The sequence below is a fragment of the Chelonoidis abingdonii genome, chromosome 8 (assembly GCF_003597395.2).
Source record: "Chelonoidis abingdonii isolate Lonesome George chromosome 8, CheloAbing_2.0, whole genome shotgun sequence".
Taxonomy (NCBI): Eukaryota; Metazoa; Chordata; order Testudines; family Testudinidae; genus Chelonoidis; species Chelonoidis abingdonii.
In genome coordinates, this window is record NC_133776.1 from 12,247,470 (window position 1) to 12,269,508 (window position 22,039).

Genomic DNA, 22,039 nt, shown 5'->3' on the forward strand with positions numbered 1-22,039 from the left:
GGTCCCCATCTGTAAAGCGAGGGTTACATTGGGATTTCTTTCCTCGAGTAGTGGGGTGGAGGGTGATGTGGTCAGATGAGTTGGAGAAATAGAAAGTGAAAGACAAAGTGATCTTAACGCCGCCTGTAGCCAGTTCCAGGGGAGACAGGCTGTTCTGTGCCAGGGCTCTTGCTGCATTAAAGGATCACAGGTTGGTCTCAGCGTGTTCGTTTGAATACTGCAATATGAATATTGAGGAGCTGCATGCAGGTCTGTTAAGTGTAATGAATCTCATGTGTTGCTAGTGCATGTAGGCCCTGCCACTGTCCCTGTCTCATTTCTGCATGCATTCAACTGAGCTCTGGGAAAACAGGAATATTGAGGCTGCAGTTTGTCTGGACCACCACAAAAAGCTGCTGTGGTGCCTAGTGAACAAGCAGCCTGGACTCTTTGCCTCTGACTCTGGCCTCTATCTGCTTCGTCAGCCATGCCTAGCTGCATGGAGCAGCTGAGAAGGAAGGAAGCAGAAACAAAGGCTCCAGCACTCTGGAGACATGAGTAGCACATGGGGATCAAGGGGGAATGAGAGTTGTTAGAGGAAAGGAGCTTGGTGGAACAGGAGTTGCTGGGGACTAATGGGGGCCACAGTGGGGAGAGGGGTTGCCAACTTTCAAATTGCAGAAAAATGAACACCCTTGCCGGGTTCCTTCCCCAAGGCCCCGCCTGACCCCACCTCTTCTCTGAGGCTCTGACCCTGCCCCACCCTTTCTCTCAGGTTCCACTCCCCACTCATTCCACCACCCCCATTGCTTGCTCTCCCCAACCCTTGCTCACTTTCACTGGGCTGGGGCAAGGCATTGGGGTGTGGGATGGGGCTCTTGACTGGGGCCAGGGATGACGGGTTGGGGTGCAGGATGGGGTGAGGGCTTCGGGAGTGAGTTTGGCTGTGGGAAGGGACTCTGGGATGGGGCCGGAGGTTGAGAAGCAAGTCAGGGGTGAAGGTTCCATCTGGGGGTGCAGGCTCTGGGGTGGGGCCAGGGATGAGGGGTTTGGGGTGCAGGAGGGGGCTTTGGGCTGGGATGCGGGCTCCTGGAGGGAGTTTGGGTATGGGAGGGGGCTCCAGGATGGAGTCTAGGGGTTCAGAGTGCAGGAGGGGGCTCAGGGCTGAGGCATGGGCTTGAGGTGCAGGAAGGGACTCCAGGATGGGGCCTAAGGGTTTCAGAGTGCAGGAGGGGGTTCAGAGTGTGGGGCCCAGGCAGCGCTTATGTCAGGCAGCTTCCGAGAAGTGGCTGGCATGTCTCTCTGGCTCCTAGGGGGAGGGGCGGCCACGGGGGCTCTGTGGTCCCCGGCCAATGGAAACTGCGGAGTCAGCGCTCAGGGCGGGGACAGCACACGGAGCCCCTGTGGCTGCCCCTACACCTAGGAGCCAGAGGGACATGCCGGCCACTTCCCGGGAGTTGTGCGGAGCTGGGTAGGGAGCCTGCCAGCCCTAGGCCAAATGGACTTTTAATGGCCCAGTTAGCGGTGATGACTGGAGCTGCCAGGGTCCCTTTTCAACCGGATATTCTGGTCAAAAACAGGACACCTGGCAACCCTAGTGGGGAAGAGGACTAATGCTACCCTGTAGCAGAATCCCTCTTAACCGGCATCTTTGCTCATCTGGTTACTTCTGGGTTTCCACAAACCCTCCCACCAACTGCTTAGGAATGCAAAAAATAAGATTCTGCCTCTCATGTCTCAGAGGAGCCCGTGAGAGGAATCTGGTGTCAATCCAATGCCTTTCATAAGCATTATATCCACACAACTTTTTTCAAACTGAAGTCTGTGGCTTGTACAGAGTCTGGCACAATGAGGCTTAACCTGGCTGAGGTCTTTAGCTGTTACTGCAATATAAATGTTAATTTATATATATATGTGCCAATTAGGGGCAAGTATGCAAAGTAATTAATGGGCTATTGTGTCACACATGAAGCTGCACAAAACTTGGCACGTTATATCCATGGTCTAGTGGACTGAATTTGAGTCCCTCTGTCACTTAGACCTGTGATTTAAAAAAGTGTCCATCAATTTTGGATGCTTCACTTAAAAAAAATGGAAGCACCCAAAATTAATGGACACTTTTTAAAAACATGAGATTGTGTGACTGATCTGGGAAACTGAGGAACACTCAATGAATAGATGCTTAAAAATAATTGGCCATAGTCTCTCTGTATCTTAAATTTCTCCACTGGGAAATGGAGATGATAAAAAGAATGCATTACCTACCTTGGAGGGCTCTTGTGAAGATTAATTACTTATGGCATGATTTGCAGAGTGCAAATTCAGCTCTCAGTAAAGTCAGCTTGAGCTGCCAGTGCCCGTTTGAAAATGAGGGCATTAATATTGGTAGAGAAAGCCAAAGAGTATAAGTGTTATTATTTCTAGTCTTTCCAGTTTGTAGCTGACCCAGAACGTGTGATCTCATACTTTTGCTCACCATCAGCCAAAAGGAGAAAGTTAACACTTCAGAACTGTGGAGAAGTGTTTGAGTTTGATTTTTCTGAATGCGAGGCACAGGCTCACAGTGGTTTTTATTCAAAACAGTTTGCGTTTCTTAGCTGAAGGACACTATTCATTAACATATGATCTTAGGGTAAGGCAGTTCACACCTGATGGTAGAATTCAAGATAGAGGCTACATCTTCACTACCTGCCATATCGGTGGGTAGCAATCGATTTCTCAGGGATCGATATATCACGTCTTATCTAGACGCGACATATTGATCCCCGAACAAGCTCCTGTCGACTCCGGAACTCCACCAACGCGAACGGCAGTAGTGGAGTCGACAGGGGGAGCCACGGATGTTGATCCTGCGCCGTGAGGACGGTAGGTAACTTGATCTAAGATACTTCGACTTCAGCTACGCTATTCACGTACCTGAAGTTGCGTATCTTAGATCGATTTCCGCCCCCCCCCGCCCAATGTAGACCAGCCCAGAGTATTTTAAAGCAGTAAAGTTTATTTCCTGATTATCTTTGATAAAGTATTAGCACAACTAGACATGCTTAGTTGTCTGACACACATGTAAGAGATGGAAAACATCACAGTAAAAAGAAATCTAAAGATCATTAAAGACGCAGTTAGATGTGACTGTGATATTTATTCATTCACAGAGATCTTGGAGACTGCTGAAGCTTAGGGCTGGTCTACACTACGGGGCAAAATCAGTCTTAGATACGTAACTTCAGCTACGTGAATAACGTAGCTGAAATCGAAGTATCTAAGATCAAATTTCTCACCATTCTCACGGCGCGGGATCGATGTCCGCTGCTCCCTCTGTCGATTCCACAACTCCATTCGGGTTGGTGGAGTTCTGGAATCGATATAAGTGCGTTCGGCGATTGATATATCCCTGAGAAATCAATTGCTACCCACCGATACGGCAGGTAGTGAAGACGTAGCCTTACAGAATAACTCACTAGGTCACCCCATTTGAATATAAATGATAGGAATCTTTTTTGGTATTAGAATTATATAAGTATGCCAAGACTAGAGAAGACTGTGGGGAACTTCAGAGAGTACCTAGCAAGTTAGGTGAATGGGCAGCATGATGGCAGATGAAATTCATTACTGACAAAAGCTAGGTAATGTTTATTGGAAGAAATCATTTGAACCACTCACACACGTTGCTGGGTTATAAACTGCTTGTACTGTAACAACTCAGGAACAAGACCTGGGTGTAATTGTGGGGAACCCAATGGAAACGTTTGCTCAACATGCATCGGCACACGAAAAAGCAATCAAAATGGTAGGACATAGAATGGAACAGAAAACAATTATTATGACCTTATGTAAATCAACTGTATGCCCCCCACCTAGAATTCTGTGTTCATTTCTGGTAATCCAATCTCATAAAAGGTGATAGCAAAAACAAAAGGGGTTCAGAGATTAATAACAAAAATGATTGGAGGAGAGTGAAGGGGGACTTTCATAAAAGGAGGGACTAAAAAGATTGGGACTGGTTAGAGATGAGACGAAGAGGAAGGAATATGACAGGTGAATACAAAATAGTAATATTGAGAAGGCAAACTGGGCACCCTATTTACCCTCTGTCATATACAATTGAAAAGCAGTGAAATTGAAAAGCAATACATGTAAACTCATTCAAGGTAATGCTTTTTTACATAGCACATGGAACTCATTGCCACAGGATATGATGGAAGCCAAGTGCTTAGTGAGATTTAAAAAAAAAGAGAACATCTATATATTAGATATGATAAACTTTTAAAAAGGGATATAATCTCTCATGCTTCAGAGGGCACGAATCAAACACTCTCTTGGGGAGTTAAAAAAATCCTTTAGCCCACAGTGGACAATTACACAACAGCTTTTCTTGCACCTTCCTCTGAATCATCGGGTACTGGTCAGTTAGAGACTGGATACTGGACCAGATGAGCCAGGCATGAGATTCTCATGTGCCCATTTTTTGGGCAGGATTTGCAGATGTACTTAAGTGAAATTCAGTGGGACCTGTGCTCCAGAGTCACTTAGGTGAAAAGGTGGCTTGTGATTCAAATTCACTTAGGAGCTTTTGAAAATCTCATAGCTTTCTTTTTAGTTTTTTCAGGAGAACAACAACAGAGACAACTAACGTCTTTTATTGGGATAAAAACAGTGACACGTGTGTGTGTGTGTGTGTGTGCGCCTTAGAATACTAAAAGAACTTATGACCTATCAGCATATAGATCCTATTGGTAGCTGATTTAGAACCAAATCCTGCTTGCCTTACTGATGCAATTAGCTTGATTATCGTCACAGGGATTTTCATATGATTAAGATGAGCAGGGTTTGATCTTTATTACAGTAACCAATAACATATGCAGAACCAGACTATAGAATATACACACTGTGCTTGATGTTATGGTGATGGGCACTATGGAAAACCCATTGAGAGGGAGACAGACAGACAGGTAACACAGTAGTTTTCTGACTTCTAAAATGAGGATCAATTTGACATTATTTTAAATGGAAAGAGAAAACATGACAATAGGGGTTATGTTCTCAAATATTTTATCTATGTAACTGTATCTATTGTTACTTTCTCTAACTCAACCCACAGATTTTCCATAGGAGAGAATAGGGAAATTAGCTGTACTCAATTTCCATTAATCAAAAATAAACAAACAAATAAATAAAAATCTGAAATTTTCAATTGTGCAGTGGTAGTTCTTGCCTATTATTGTGGTACATAAGTGCCCTCTGGATATTTGCCCTGTAACCAGTGGGTTGATATGTGTGTGTGTGTCTGTGAGAGAGAGAGAGAGACTGACTTTTAAAAAGAGCCAGTCGGAACAGAGATTCTGCATATTCAGAAATATAAGAAAACATCACAAATCTTAATGCAGGCTGAAGAAATTGCAAGTCATCCAGTGAGCAAGAGAGCTTGAGAAATCTATTTGTCCACTGGCCCATGAAGAGTAGGACAATTTCCCAGGCAAGGAATGGAGACAATCAGAAGACTTTATGAAGTCCACTAGGGATCTTCCTATGCTGATATAATTCACATGTGAAGTGTGTGTAGATGTTAGAGGCAATACAAAATCCATTGACAGATAAAGAGTAAAACTGTTCAATGGCTGGAAGCTGTAAAAGCGTTCTCAGTAGTATTGCTGGCAGGTAAAAAAAATTCTGCTTTTAGTTATGATAGTCCCTGGTTCTAGTTTGTATTCTTAATATGCGTCAGTTGAAATTATATTAGGGATGGGCACAAGCCACAACACTGAGATCCAGATCTGAATTTTGAAGCACCAAAGTTCAATGATGTTGGCTTCATCCATCAGAAATCAAAATGACATCTGCAAAATTTGGACCTAGCTTTGTTTTTTGAACAACTCTCAAGCTTAGGGGTGTTTGGATCCAGGATTTTAGTTTACATATGTCTATATGTATGTGAAGTACCTCTGAATTCTTGATCAAATCCAAGTTCATGGATGTCAATGGAATTTTGTCATACTCTGTCATACTCTGATCCCAAATTGGAAGCCCCCTATACTGGGACTCAAATTTAGTTCTGTGTTTGTACACAGGAGCTAATTCAGTGCTAAAGGAAGAATGTTATGCCTGATGAAATATCACTGTTACTAATACTGCTAAAGTCGATTAATGGAGATTTTCCTTCTGAAGATCAAACTTCGGAATTAGGACTTCTAATGTTTAGACAGAACTCTGCAAGTTTTTGGAGGGCTTGTGCCAGTTCAGGTCCCAGCTAAATCCATCACTCTCAATCCATCAGACTCTCAGTAAGAGAGAAAAGAGAGACACACTTATTAAGTTTTGAGTTTCTAAGTGAGATCTCCTCTGCTTGACTTGGAACACTCTTAATATGTCTACTAATAAAAGTATTCACTAAGGAGAACACAAAGGCACGCATACCTGAAAAAGAAATCCTATTCACACCTAATACATTAGATACATTGTTCACAAATACCAGGGTTCTTTTGTGAGCTCTCATTGAATAGAAGCAGCCACATGTGCTTCCCAGTCAAAAAGTTTTAATTAATTGCGTCCAGTCATTTTCCTTATGTAAAATTGGAATAGTTATAGAAAGGACTGGCTGTGGATGGTTTTGGTAGCGGTGGGAAGGGGGATGTGTGGGGAAGTATTATAATAAACTACTTGAAATGTCTAAGGCAGAAACCAAAAACAGATAAAAGCAATTTCTTCTAGGCTATTTACCTGAAGTAAAATTCTTCAAAATCAGCTTCATACAAAATTATTGGATCTTCTTAATTAAGACCTGAAAAAGATTTGGTCATGGACATCCTGAAAAATATCATGACAAGACAGATAGGTGCAAGTGACACTCTTTGGCAGATGAAAATATATATCTGACAAGATTAACTATTGGGAGGGCAACAACAGGTACGAAAGAGTGGAATGCCAGACAGATCAACTCAAGATAAAGCAGCAAACACAAAGAGAAAAAAGAATGAGGAGTACTTGTGGCACATTAGAGACTAAGAAATTTATTTGAGCATAAGCTTTTGTGGGCTAAAACCCACTTCATGGGATGCATACAGAGAAAAAGTTGTCAGAAGTCTGTGCTCTACCCAGATGAGTTATTAACCAGGGTTTACAACAAGTGAGTAGGTCTATCCTTTTCATTTGCTGACTCTTAAGTTAGTTCATCTGTAACCACAGCATTTTATTTTCTTTGCTGAGTGTTACAATGATTGTTTCCCATGCCTTGAACTGCCTGGGCTCTGTTAAATGGATTGAAAGATTGCCCAGTTTCACTGATTTTCTTTCTGTATCTTTTTCTGAAATTCTAACTTCCTACACTAGCAATCCTTAGTAAATCCCAACAGATATCGTTACATCTTCTGCGCCAACATGCACTACAGAGACTTTCATAACAGCATCAGTTTCCTGCTCGCCTCTACGACATCACCACTGATAACTCTTCCTCTTAAGCAGTTTTCAAGTCAGTGCATTATCAATGGATAGATAGATCAAGATGACTGAAAAACAAAGCTCAGAAATTCTGTTGCCTTCTATATTTTCTGTCTGTTGCTCAGCAAGACTTTCCCAGATTCAAGATGGAGTTATTTCAACTGCATTTCTATAGAAATCTCCACTACAGGTCATCAAGGGGACAGAACTGTGGACCTTCAATGTCACAAGCACAGGTCTCTATTATCTGAGCTGAAAGAACAACTATTACCTAGCAGATACAGAAGGCTTTCTTCATCTGCGTATAAAGAGGAAAACCCCAGACCAAAAAGCATATTACATTTTTTTCTTCTTCCTGCCTTTGATTATATCATAGTCTGTGGTATTTAAGCATCAGACGGTAATCAGAGCCAGCAGTGAATATGCCCCAAAAGGCACATTCTCAGTCTTCCCACCATTCCCAATTTGGTCTTTTCCAGGTTATTTCTCTGGAACATTGTTTACTCATGTCTAGAGCCTACCTAGTGTATGAGAGGTGTGACATATATAAATCCCAGCTCCACTTGCAGATAATAAACAGGGGTCAGCACTGGCTGTCACTACACTGATGTGGGAAATGGTCTGCTGGTTGGCAAGGATGGGATGAAACCAAATATATGTTGCAGAAAGTATTCTGCAGGCTGGGTGATTTTGTTCCAGCCACCTTAGCAGGTAAGGACTTCTCAGCACCTATAAAAGGAAAGTATTGTCAGCAAAGGATCCATTTGTGATTGGAACTGGACTACCATAATCTTGATATTCTAGAATGTCGATCTTGGATGAGTGAGTTCCCCACACCTTTGGGACTCTCTTCCCTTCTTTGTCTGTAACAGAAATAGTTTGCCAACCTTCACATTGCTCTGCAGAGCCCAACATTTCTGCCATGTTCATAGGGAGATGAGTAATGGGTAACTGAGGTGCAATACTATGGTGGGGATTTGGAGGGAAGGTTGGGCTAACTGACTTTTGCTATACTCTGTGTTGTTGCTGGCTTATTTGCTCGTGGAGCAACTGATTAGTGTAGTTTGGAAACGTTGTTGAGGACTCATGGAGCTTTGGATGGATGCTCTCTCTTGCAGAGAAATAAACCCTTAATTAATAAACAGGTCCAGATCTTCAAGTATTTTAAGAACCTTGCTGTGGCCTCACATCTAGGCAGAAGAAGGTGCAGCAGCTCCAAAATGCTCCTGGGTGTTTCTGCTGAGTTTTATGGTGGGTGGTCAGCTCTGTAATTCTCTGCACTATCTCAGGCATCGGAAGTAGCAAAGCACTGACCAGATGGCCCATCCCTGCAGCAGTGTGATATATTTGAGTCAGTTTGACCTTTTTTGTATTTTCCAGTTTTAAAAAAAAATTACTAAATTTTTTTTTTAAGCCAAAATGGTCCACACAAAATTACCCCTCAAGATACAACCAGTATTAGTGTCCACCTACATTATTCATAATTAAAATACTGGTCTATAGCAGGGAGCTTTACATTGAGAACCTGATGGTTGTATTTCAGGGCCAATAGGATCTGAACTTTAATAAAGGAGGAGTTTGGATCCAGAATTTCATACCCATGTAAAATGATTCAGTCCTTTTTCTAGTCACATCCTCTGTTTTTCTCAGTTCTGCTAATTCTTCTAGGTTTTTTTTTACACCCTCCCAATATAATATATAAAGATTCAGCACGAGTGCACTGGCAAAATATGTTCACACAACTACTGATTGTACTATCTCCTGAAAGTGTGTGTGTGTGAAAACTGGGCAACTGCCATCATGGCACCTTGAAAACCATTTATTGCACTGATCTGTGACATCACTGGCCCATAGGACAAATAAGGGGCATCTATGAATGACTGGATCCAAACTTCAACAAGAGGGTTGATGGATCTTTTATCCTGAAGGTTCTATCAACTGACAGCACAGCATTGCTAGTTTGTATAGCCACAAGAACCCTGTTAATTCACAGCATCCTTGATTTTTATTTTACCCTGAGCAGAAGGTGGGTTGGACAATAATATCCAGTCTCTATGAGATTGAAGTTTTCCTCCTACTTGGTATAATCATAGAGAAAATGTAAATCAAAGACACATAAATTACTGGCCTCTTGTTTTATAAACTTCTTTTCCTCATTTGTTACAAAGTCAAAACAGTTTGACATTTTGACAGCTGAATTTTTTTCCAGGAGAGAAGCTTCTTGACAGAAGTTATTACTCAAACTCATTTCTCACTGCCTTTTAACGACATAACAGTGTTCCTTTTTTCTTATAGCATGTTACTGTCACAAGATTTTCATATGTCCCAGGTACAAGGTTACTCCCACGGATTATGAGGGCTGAGCCATATAACACCCCTGCTTGCACTGTCCTTAAAACATGTCCATGTATTACATAGAGAATAAAGAACAGGGCTGGGAATTTGTGAATTATGGAGTTCTATTTCCATTGACAGGATGTGGTGATACTATAAATCATCAGGGAAAATGTCCAATATCACCAGAACCTCAAGTTAGAATATTGATCTATAATTCAAAACTGTCCAGGTCTTTTACTGAATATACATAATTGATCCACATCTCCAATCCATGCATTTCCTCCTAGCTGTCTTTTTTGTTACCTCTTCTACCCCTTCTCCTTACCACTATTGCTGTCCTCCCTCACAGCCTCCTCTGTACGGTTGATGATGTTCTCCCAATCTCCTCCCCAGATGCCCCTCTCCCAGCACCAAGCTTTCTTTCTTCCAATGTACAAGACAGACACAAAGAAGATGGGATGCAATGCGAAACATAGCAGTGGAGATGACAAGTATGGTTTGTTTCAGTTACACATGCACACACTTATTGTGAGCCTCCTGGATTAATAAGAGGGACTGAATGGAGGGAAGGTGGGGACTTGGCACATGTGGCCAAAGAGAGAATTCCATACAATGTATGATGCTGAAAATTAATTTGAATAGAGCTGCAAAAATTAAACAATTTCACCATGAACCTTCATATGAACCCGATGCGATGATCCTTGTGTAGACAACTCATGAACAGAAAAGCAGGTGAAACTAATTAAACACATTATTCAGTTTTCAGACAAGTTGTGAGATAGAGTTGTGTGATGTAATTTTCCTAATAATAAGCTATGTCTGAATGATGATGGGGGAAATCTTGAAGGGTTTGGAGATCAGTTCTGACACGCACTCAGAAGTCTGGATGCTTTTTGCTAGCTGAACTTTTTGAAAGAGGAGAATTTTTGGCTGGAATACTTCTGAGAACAGACTGGCCCACAAGATGTCCAGTAATTCTTGCTTGTGGTTGGAAAGGCTGAGAACATGAATCACCTTTTGTACAGTATTTTCTTTTTGTTCCCATTTCAAATCTCAGATACTGGGTACTTGTATGGCCCCCCCATCACCACAGTATCTGATCTCCTCACAATCTTTTAGTATATTTATCCTCCTGTAGAGGTAGGGATGTGCTATTATCCCCATTTGACAGCCCAAGGTCCTACAGAAAGGCTGTGACAGAGTAGGGAATTGAATCCAGGTCTCCCAGCTCCTGAGATAGTGTCCTAACCACGCAATCATCCTTCCCCACAAAGTGTACCACAGCAAAATTGGAAATAAAGTTAACTGAACATTTCTGAACTCTGCCAAAAGGTTCGGTTCGAGAAGAGTTAGGTAGGGGGAAAAACCCCAAACACTTAATTTCCTTAAATATCTGCACATCCCTAACATTTATGTGGCATTCCTCATCTATGAATGAGGCCTTTGATGCTGGTCAGAAAATCCTAGAAAATGTTTTTCAGAAGAAAGTTTCCCCTATTATTTTTATTTCCTGACTGCTATCCATGACATAAGTAAACATAATCCTTTGCCCAGTTTGTAACTTAAAAGCAACACATTTAGCTGAAAATATGTCTGTTTGGTTCAGATGCCAAATAGTTATAATTTAGATTTCAGAAAAGATGATACAGATATAGAGGAACAGGATTCTTAATATGCTAGAGCTACTATTGCATCTCCTTAGCAAAGACGGCATTTACTGTCACCAAACAAGTTCAGTACTTTTGTCATTAAAACGTCATCTGAGTATCGCTATCAAATAAATTGCATCGTGACCCACTTATAATGTACTTTAACGTAATGAAATTCTCCTTAAAGAAGTCATTTGATATGATGACTGAAAGCAAATTACTTTGATAAGTTCCTGATACATTGAATTTTTTCTCCTAATGAAGATTTAATGAAAACAATCACTTCTCTGAGTTGTGAACTTCTGACAGCAGGACTGTAAAGTACATCTAATGACAACCACATTAAAGTAGTTTTAAAGCCATAGCATAACCCTAATTTTATTATTTAGCAGAGCAAATGGTACTGTACCTCTCACTGCAAAATGCGACTCTCCGTTCCTTTAAGTGCATTTTTAATAGCCCCTTGAGAAGCAGTCCCACAAACAGAATATCGATTGTCACTGACTACAGCTCATTCCAAAGTCTTTGCATTATTGTTTGGATATGAAACTTTAATGCATTAGCAAGAGCAATTTATCAAAATAGGAAGCAATATCTTCAGATCAAACACACTGAAAGGTCCAATGATAATGATGCTGCATATGCATGTACATAAGGCATATTCATTCATTAAGTTCCTGCTACTTATCTTGGTGAGGGTCATGTGCAATGACAAATACCCGAACTTGCAACCTGTCTCCAAACAAGGAAGATGCATAATCCACATTGCTTTGTTTTGCCTCAAAACCCCCAGCCTGTGATTTTCTGACATTGCCCTGTCTAGTTATGCTAAACCAAGCACATAATGAAGTGTATAAGGCTTATAACTTTGCATATCACCTCATATTCCTCTGGACTCATTCTCTTGAGGAAAAAAAGCCCTTTCAAGGAGAATATTTTTAATTTCCCTCACTGCCCCCACCCAAATCATTCAACATCAAACTAAACATACATCATTTCCATCTCTAGCCACAACAGTTGGAGGGTGGGGGCGGGACGAGGCAGAACCTTTTCTGTCTGAAACTAGAGTTCTTGTCTAGCAAAACAATTAAATGTAAACAGTGCAGCTGAGGCTTTCATTATGCAAAATGAATGGACCCATTATGCTGCCCATGGCAATAGGTTATATTTTAAATAGTTCTTGATCAGGAAAATCACCCTTTAATGCTTCACTTCTCCTTTTCACATGACAGCAGGGAAACTCCAGGCACATTTTACATGTTAATAGCATATATTCCTTATCTAACAGGTTTCAAGACTCACATCTTCCCTCTCCTATTTTAGGACCCCCCCCCCAACTCCCCCCGCAACCTTAGAAACAACCCAGCGACATGGTAGATAAGAGGTAAAGTGTTTTCTTCATGACCTCTATGCATTGTACTCCATGGGAAAAGCAACGTGGAACGCACACTCAGCAGGCTATAGAGATTCAAACCAGTTTGTCCTCAAGGCATTTCTGCCATAAAACGTAGTCATATCAACAGTATTTTTATTATAAGCAGCCTGGCTTCCCTTACCCCCAGCCCCTCTCTGCTTACTGCTTCTCACTCTGCACCTGGCTGCATTTGGAAACCCACAGAGCAAAGCATAAACAATAAGCATCAAACAGCAACAGATTCCTTTGTTTTACATGCAAATCCTACCTCTGGTAGTTGTCACATCTTCCTCGGGAGCAAAGTCTAATTATTAGCAAACAGAGATCCAGAGGAATCCTCCAAACTGCCACCAGCTGTTAAACGCTGTCATCATTACCTCCTTGAGCCTTTTTGGACCATTAATGTCACAACCCCTGCTAACTCATAGCTTAAGACTCCCTGCTCAAAATGTCTGAAATAGTTTGGAAGGACAATAGGAATGACAGGCACACTAGACAGCCATGCTTGAAATTAGTTATCTGATGCTCTGCTAAGGCTGTTTTGTAGTGTTTTAAAGCATGCATTAGGTAGGATTTATTAACCTATCCTAGGCATGCTATTTCTGTTTTCATTAAATGCTGTAGCAGGATGTCTGTTAGAAATGCAGTGATAGGTCTAACCCCTTTCCCCCCACTGCTTTTAATCCTCATGTTAGAGGAGAAAAAAAAATCAGACATCCTTAAACTTACTAAGGGTACCATTTCTGCAGAAAGGAGTTTCACACATTATTTTGAAACTAAAGAGAAATTCATTCCTTGAAATGGAAGGTACAGTAGCTCCCAGAACTAATGTAAATTAAAAGATTAATCTTCATGCCACAAAATCCCTATCCACCCCAATCCTGTGCTACAGAGTTAGTGAAAGTATTGATTAAAATCTGAAACTTCCCAATGTTTTCTAAGGCAAATGCAGTATTAAGTCAGTAAGGATGAAGCATCTACATGATCTTATTTTCAGTTGCTTATTTAGTGCCATAGGTGTGTGTGAGGATTAACCAAAATTAGAATATGATTCATAGATAGCAGCATCTCTGTTTACAGTCTTACTGCACAAGTTGCTACACTACAGAACAAACAGAATGATAATGAGCAGAATAAACAGAGTGCCTTTATGGTCTTTACAGTCAATGATTTGTGGAAAAGGTGGGGCTTTGGGAGGGTTCTTTCCTACATCTGTTTTAGATATGATTTATGTGTAAATATAAATCCAAAACTTCAAATGATAAAATTTAGAATATTAGACTCTGGAGCCTTTCACTTTTAGGTGACTGGTTCAATATCAGCCCAGGTCAGTAAAGATTAAAGGTTGGCTATTCAGTGTTGCTAGTCTGGTTTCGAGTGTATAAACATCCACTTTTCAAAAGCCACCAGCACAAAAACATCTTTGCTGGCAGCAGAAGCCAAGAGGCCAGAGGACTGAACTTGCAGATCAATGCCAAGAAAGACTGGTAGGAATGGGTGGAGAAGTTACTACTTCTGGTGTCCACACAGTGCAGTTCAATGGTTAAAAAGTGAACTACTGTGTCCAGGGCTCTCAATCCAGCACATTTCACAAGCATTAATTTACAATGAAAACAATCACAGTGAGCAAGCAGGGAAATGAATCATGATCGGAGCAATTAGAGAGCAAGGCGGATCAATGTAGAGATTGTTAAAAAAATAGATTCAGCTGTATTAAGATGTGGGATTTGATGGCATAATAACCCACCCGCCTTCATTCCTGAAAAAAAAAAATCAGCAATGAAGAGGTTAATAAACCAGTAACAAAGAGAAAATGCGTATCAGTTTTTATCATTAATGAGTACTAGATGGCACAGGGGATTGGTTGTGGGATGTGAAACTTTTCCTTTAGCGTCATTGGTTTGAATTTGTACTAGTGAGTCACTTCTGTATAGCTGAAGCTCAACATTGCTGGATAGGAGATCATGGGCCTATGTTAAACCAATAGATAGCTTCAGCCCAATTCCTAGGGAGCACGTCAGACTGGAGGCACTGCTGCTGCTGAGATTAAAAGCCAGTCTGCTGACCCTTCCAACCAGTCAAGCAGCCTACTACAGGCCAGCTGCACTTATTAGGTTGCCCAGAGACTGACTTTGCTATGGACCCCATGTTAGGGACTAAAATATAGGTAGTCTGCCCTAGTAGTCAGAGCCAGAGTCAGGTCTAGTGGGTGGAGCAGGCATCCAGCAAGCTGAGGGTCAAAGCCAAGGTCAGATGCTAAATGGAAGAGCCAAGGGTCAAGCTGGAGTAAGGGACAGAAGTTGTGGGCTGGGGTGAGAGCCAGGGCTGGTCACTGAGGATTGAGGGCTAGGTGTAAGGGCAAGAGGAGAAGCAAGAATCAAGCACGCCGTAGGAGGATAATTGGAACAAGAGTGAAGGCAGGGGCAAGGCAATAGCTAGGAACATTGCAGGAATAGGGTTGGGTGCAGGAGGCAGGCACAAGCAGGGTCCAATGCAGCCAGAACAGGAAGCCTCCTTTTTGCTCAGACAAACTTCCTGTTCCTCCTCCTGATTTAAATACTGTTGCTGGACCAATTGGTGGAGCAGAGCAACCCTCAAATCAGATCTGCCATGGGTGGTGCTTGACTGGGGCAATAACTCTTATAGCTTCCAGCCCCTCAGGTTTTAGAAGCCATTAGGTGGACGCCAGGATGTGGCAGCTCTCCGGGGACTCCCAGATTTGGGAGTATGTTATTTCTGGTCTTGAACCCAACTGGATCTGCTCAAGTCCTGATTCCTGACAATATGTCCACACTGCAGACTCTGGCTTGCAGACTTAGCATTTCCAAGCCTGTGTTTGAACATCCACACTGCATTGTAAACCTGGGTTTACAGTTACTGGACCCATGTCTCACAGCTGTGCTAATGCATCTATCCTGCATTAGGCAGACCTTCTGACTCAGGTCTGTGGTTTGATTTGCATCCACTCTGCAAAATGACAGGGCTTGGACCTACGTTACAGCAGGACTTGGGCCCTGACCCTCCATCCCCTAGCAGGATCCTGTGACCTGGGTCCTGATTGCTTACAGACCTGAGTCAGACTGATTTGTGTGTGTGGCTGGAAGTGGGGCTTGGACTCCAACTTGAGTCAGTGCTCAGGCTTAGTGTGCAGTGTAGACATATCCTCTAAGTTCAGCCTGCACAAAACTATGTTGCTACTGTTCCAGGTTGGCTGGAATCTTCTTCACAGATCACTAAGTCTTCACCAAACAGCATGTTTCAAGGTGGCTTCCTTTGTATATTCTCATGTATCACATCTATGAGCACTGCAGACAAAAAAAGAGGCTCAGTGCTGACTCCTGATGCAGGTCAATGCTTACTGGAAGTTTTCTATTGTAGCCCCATTGGATTTTCACTATGTTAGAGCATCCATCATACATATCTCCTGAATAAGATAGACATATTCTTTTGGCACACTTCTCTATTACAAACTCCACCAAACTAGTTAGAATAATGGAATATGGGTTAGAAGGGACTGCAAGGGTCATCTAGTCTAATCCCCTGCCAAGATGCAGGATTTGTTGTGTCTAAACCATCCAAGACAGATGGCCAGCCTCCTTTTGAAAACCTCTGGTGAAGGAACTTCCACAACCTCTCTTGGCCATCTGTTCTATTGCCCTACTGTTGTTTCAGTAGGAAGTTTTTCCTGAGATAATCTAAATCTGCTATACTGTAGTTTGAACCCATGGCCTCTTGTCCTGCCCTCTGGCAAGAGAGAACAACTTTTCTCCATCTTTTTTTATGGCAGCCTTTCAAGTAATTGAAAACTGCTATCATGTCCTCCCTTAATCTCTTCTTGGTACACGATCACATGCTTTTCCCAGGTTCACAAAGACCATACCTCTAAATTCGCCTTGAAGTTTGGTAGCACAAATATGGCATCAGCTTCTCCTTCCTGGTATGTATCCAAAATGACCCTTCCAAATTTCCACCATTCCATGCAGATGCTTTTCAATAACCTTCTCCTATATTTTCACAGAATGTGGTATTAGCTTAATTGAATGGTAATTAGCACACAGTGTAATGTCTATTTTATGCTTAAAAATAGGCACTACAAAGCTTTTATACTATTCATCCAGCATTTTTTCTATTTTAAGAATATCACTGAACAAACTTGTAAAATACTTGATGCCTTCCATTCCCACTGACTTCATCTAGTCCAGGTGCTTTCTCTCTTTGTATTTTCCTAAGCACCCCTACAGCCTCCTTCTTCTATATGTAATCTATCATGCCCTGGTTGGTCTTATAAGTTCTTAATTCCTCCCCTGGGTTCTCCTCATTCTTCTTGCTTTCAAAATAAATCACCCTAAACATTGTTAATTGATACACCATTTATTGGCAATATACCATCTTCATTTCCAATGTAAACAAATTTGTTGGCATTGTCTCACTTGCCTTGGCAAGTCTATAGTTGGTTTACTGTACCTCATGTCCTCCTAATTGGTTATATAGCTTCTCATAGGTCCTACTTTTAGTTGTTGCAACTCTTCTTTTGGCCTCCTTTTTAGCCTCCAAGTATGCCATCTTATCAGTCTTCAAGTTTCCCAGTGGATTATTCAAGTTCTGCATTCCACCCCCAAGTCTCCCTTCTTATCCTTTTCAGCACTAGTTTCATCACTCCTAGGACTTCATGTGCTATTTCTAGCAATGTTGCTTTAGTTTGAACCAATTGTCCTCTATGTGCCCCTATGTGTAGTCAGGATGTTTATGGATTACTCTTTAAATTTTTTTTCATTCTCATCTTTCATTCCCATTCTCAAATGAGTGAATAAGCTGAAATGTGCAAGCTGGAATCTCGGAAAGCTGACAAAGAAATTTGGATCTATGTGAGGCCTTAAAGAGGAGAGTAGTAAATATAGCTTGTGTACAAGAGACCAGATGGAAAGTTGTAAAGCTAAAAGCTGGTGAAGAGAAATAAAATCTCTTTATCGGGGAGTTCAACCTCCTGAAATGACGTTGGAGGTATTCTGGATAAAACCATGTAGAGGCGTGGGATAGAGGTTACCAGAAGGTTGGACTGACTGACAAGTGTTAAGCTTTGTTGGGAAGAGGTAACAGTCCATCTTGTAAATGGGTATGCACCACAATTAGGAGAGGATCAGAAAGTAAAAGAGGAATGTTTGATAAGTTGTTGTGACTTACTGGAAATAACCACTCAATGATCAAGTAATGATCAGAGCAGATTTAAATGCACACGTTGGAACTGTGAAAGCTGTCCATTGAGGGCATGGCATTGGCACCAAAAATGCCAAAAGGGAAATGGTCCTATAGGCTTGTCTGGTACTGGTCTTGGTGATCACACTACACCTTTCAAAAGAGGGAAAGCCATTTCCTAACTTATAACAGTGGAGGATGCAAGTAAACCAATTTCTTTTAAATAATAAGAACAGATAGATCATGGAAATCAGTACTAAGGGAATACCCAATGACTGCACTGAGAGACAGCACAGATTTCTCCTTATGGAGTTCAGAATGAAGAGAAGCAAGTACCAGTGCAATACCTGTTTGATGGATAATTTAAGAACTTCCTGTCCATCCAGCATCTTTCATGAGCACTAAATTCACTTTAAGGGAAAAAAGAGCTTCTTGTCCTAAGCAATATATTCCTGATTCACTAAAGGCTCAGTGTAGAAATGATTTGTATATGGGATGTGATAACAGTTCTAGAGGCATCAGGCAGATTCAAATGGAAGACATAGACACACTTCCTTGACTGATTGTCTGTAGAGAAACATCATGAACTATCCAGGAACCTATTCAGAGTGGATGATACTCAAACAGCCTACACAGGAGTTAATACTATAATTACTATTCAGAAGTTTGGTAGATATTATCCAGGGCCTGGCTGCAAATTGTTTGTGTAGACAAGCCCTCCAAAGGGATTCTTTAGAATGAGTCATTTCCTCCCCTGTTCCACAATAGAGGAACCCCCAACCCCATGACCAGAGCTATCTTCTTATTGGGTGCAGGTTCTTGACCACTCTTTGGGGTCGGGGGCCAGTGAGAGGAAGTGGCACACATTGCCAAGGCAGGATAGGGGTGAACAAGTGGAAAAAAGTCAAGAGTATGACTATGTGTGGAGGCTGATCTGACATGCAGGTGGAAAGTGAAGTTGGGAGATACTTCTATCTCATAGGGGCTGGGAATGCTCCTGGCAGTAGGTAGCTAGAGGAGTTGTAATGAGGTGAGTAGGATCTCCTTGGTCACATAGTGAGAGAGCAGGCATGAGGAGGAGCTCCTGCTGGGGAGGAGGCAGAACGGAATGAAAAGGATGTGGGACTGAAAATAAGTCTTCTCATCTTGGGTGTCTCAATGGAGAGCCAAGACTCCTAAACTCATTCCCAGGGCCCTAAAGATGAAAGGAATAACCTCAATACACTACTAACATTTTTTGTTGTTGCTACAAAATTTAAAAAACCAACTCCTTAATTAGAAATAATTAGCTCCTGTTTCTCCTTCTTGATAATACATATTCAAGAGCTAGACTAGATGGACCACTGATCTGACCTAGCTTGGCAATTCTTATGTTCCTAGGTAATGCATATGCTTTCTGAATGTCCCCTCCCCCCAACAATTGCTTACTTGTGCTCTCAGTTTGGAACCATCAGTAAAGTCACATTGATTTTAATGGGAGTGGAGGTTACTCAGCATCTTGCAAGAGTAATATCTTACTGAGATATCTTATTGAGATACAATGGGGATGCACCAATGTAAATTGTTTTTGACTCTTCTTTCTTTGATCAATGTTAGTTTTTGACCAATATTAGCTTGGGAAATGGTCTAGGAGAGATGGAGATAAGGAATTCAGAGGATCTGTAGTTTGCATGCTGATTGTCAGTTAAACAGTGTAATGAATGGAACAATTTATGCATAATTTCATTATGAGACATCCAAATTATAATGAAAATTTGATAGTTATACTTTCTAGTTATATATGATACAAATACATATGCTAATTGCGTATGAAAGTACACAATATAATTAATGTTGCAGGTTATGCACACAGTAACCTCTTCTCCTCCATCAGGGACAAAATTCTTTAGGAGCCATAGGAATTTGGTTTGAAGTTATACATATATTAGTAAACTATTCTTTCCATTCCCATGCTATGTCACTTTCAAAGGAGCTTTTCAGTAATCCAGCAGATGACCTGGTGTCAGTCAGCTATGAAAGAGAGTGCAGAACTAATCCACTGATGGCCAGTAAAGGTTGGATCTATTCAACAACTGAGACTGACAGTATATAAAGTAGCTACAATCTGGGTATGGACATTACATACATTGCAAGTACCACTGTCTGTTGCATCAAGAGCGTGAAATTAATTGTAAAAGAGAATTAGATTTAAATAGTCAGTGGGATCCTTAAAGGAGACTGGTCCAAACCTAATCCCAATCTGGATTTTGAGGAAATCTGAACCAAAATCCAAAACTGAATGTTTTGTCTTGCACCTGTTCCTGTGATTAACTAACTTGAAACCCCATGTTTAAACACCTCCATATTTTGAAGAAGCTTGACTCTGGATTGAGATCTCAGTGAGGTGGTTTGGCCCCATCTCTACTCATTTAGGATTTAATTTTCCATTTCTGTATGGGATATTACTGAAAGCAGGCTAAAAAGTTCAGAAAATAATCTGAGTTTATTTGAACAAGCCCAGTTTGAGTCTTTTGCACCAAACTTGAACATCAAGAGCATGAACTTTAGCAGACTCAAAATGATCATGACACCTGACTGGAAGAGCAAAATTTCCAGGAGTCTTTCATGGGCATACCTGGATTGTAGCCGCTTTCAGGCAGGGACAGTCTTTTTGTTATATGTTTTTACAACAACTAGCATGTTGGTGCATGACTGAGATTCCTAGGTGCTACCTCAATAATAATAGAGTATCACTGACAAGAGTGATCTGACCACACAGGGAGGTAGAAGAGCCTTTCAGGAATCCCATGGTGATAACATATACATTACTTCTGTATCAAACAGAAGTCCCACAGCCGAGAGAGAGGTCTGTGGACATAGTTCTGCCCTTACTCTATAGATGGACAGCTATCTGGCCTCATGGCTCTCTATGTTCCATTCCTAGAACATTGGCTTTCCTGGATGTAGGAACATTTAAATTCTAATGGTGTGTCTTAATGTTGCAAAAAACTCCTTTGTATGACAGAAATTTAAGTTCAATTTCTATGAATGTTGCAACATGATCCTGAACTCAGACTTGAATGTTACAGGAAACTAACAAACACTACTGGACTTTAAACTCATAAATCCTTTTAAGCTAAGCCTTCACTGCCAGAAAGTTTTGTTTTGTTTTTTAAAAATTACAACAAAGTAACTAATGCACATTAGCTATCCCACTGTAAAATCCTGGTGGAGACAATGCATCTCTAGTTTTTACCATGAGATAACCAGGTGCAATTATATCCATGGTAAATGAGACACCATCATTTCCCAAACATCCCTGTGTCTCTCTGCTGTGGCCTGACTCAGTTTCCTCTCCTTAATGAGATAACAATGGAGTCACAAGCCCAGACAAAGAGAAGCCATATACTCTATTTTACAGAGTTATCTCTCTCCCTTTGATAAAACCTTCTGAAAGGAGCATTTGTAGAGGGTTTAAAGGCTTTTACCTCAGATTCCAGATAAAACTTAGAAACCCCAAACCAAAAGTCTCAAGGTTCTAGCCACAGCTCTTTCTGTTGTAAGTCTTCTCTGGTCTCTGAAGAGTACTACACTGTTCCCTTGGTTTGCTCTGGGTTTCTCTCACGCCTCCCTGCCTGGAGAGCTTTTTCCTAGTTCAGGCTGCCTAGGCACCCCCACCATAGCTTCCTTTCTCTTCTAGAGCTTTTTAGCAACTGAGATCGCCTAAGCTTTAATTGGACCCAGGTGTTCCTTACTCAGCTAACTGCCTTCCAGCTACTTAGGCTCTTAACTATGCCCAGGTGCACCTGGGTTCAGGAGCGGTGCCAGGGTTTTTGGTGCCCTAGGCACAGGGCCTGCTCGCCTGTCCCACGGCTCCAGTGGACCTCCCGCAGGCGTTCCTGCGGACGGTCCGCTGGTCCTGCGGCTCCGGTGGACCTGCCGCAGGCGTGCCTGTGGAACACCTGCAGGAGGTCCACCGGAGCAGTCTGCCGCCCTCCCAAATCCTGGTGCCTGGATTGGCTCATTTCCTTTGGTGGAGCCTGTCACAGGTAGTGTA

General features: G+C 41.7%; 1 protein-coding gene across 4 annotated transcripts in view; it reads right to left on the minus strand.

Moving 5' to 3' along the window:
• The window catches only part of KCNMB2 (potassium calcium-activated channel subfamily M regulatory beta subunit 2), a 259,867-nt gene that overhangs the window by 166,036 nt on the left and 71,792 nt on the right, over positions 1-22,039 (minus strand). Inside the window, exon 1 of one of the 4 annotated variants that reach the window (XM_032783551.2) lies at positions 13,079-13,155. The exons of the other annotated variants lie outside the window; for them this stretch is intronic. The gene's annotated coding sequence lies outside the window, so the exon portion shown is untranslated. Of the gene's footprint in view, positions 1-13,078; positions 13,156-22,039 lie in introns of those variants that run through there. 4 annotated transcript variants of the gene reach the window in all.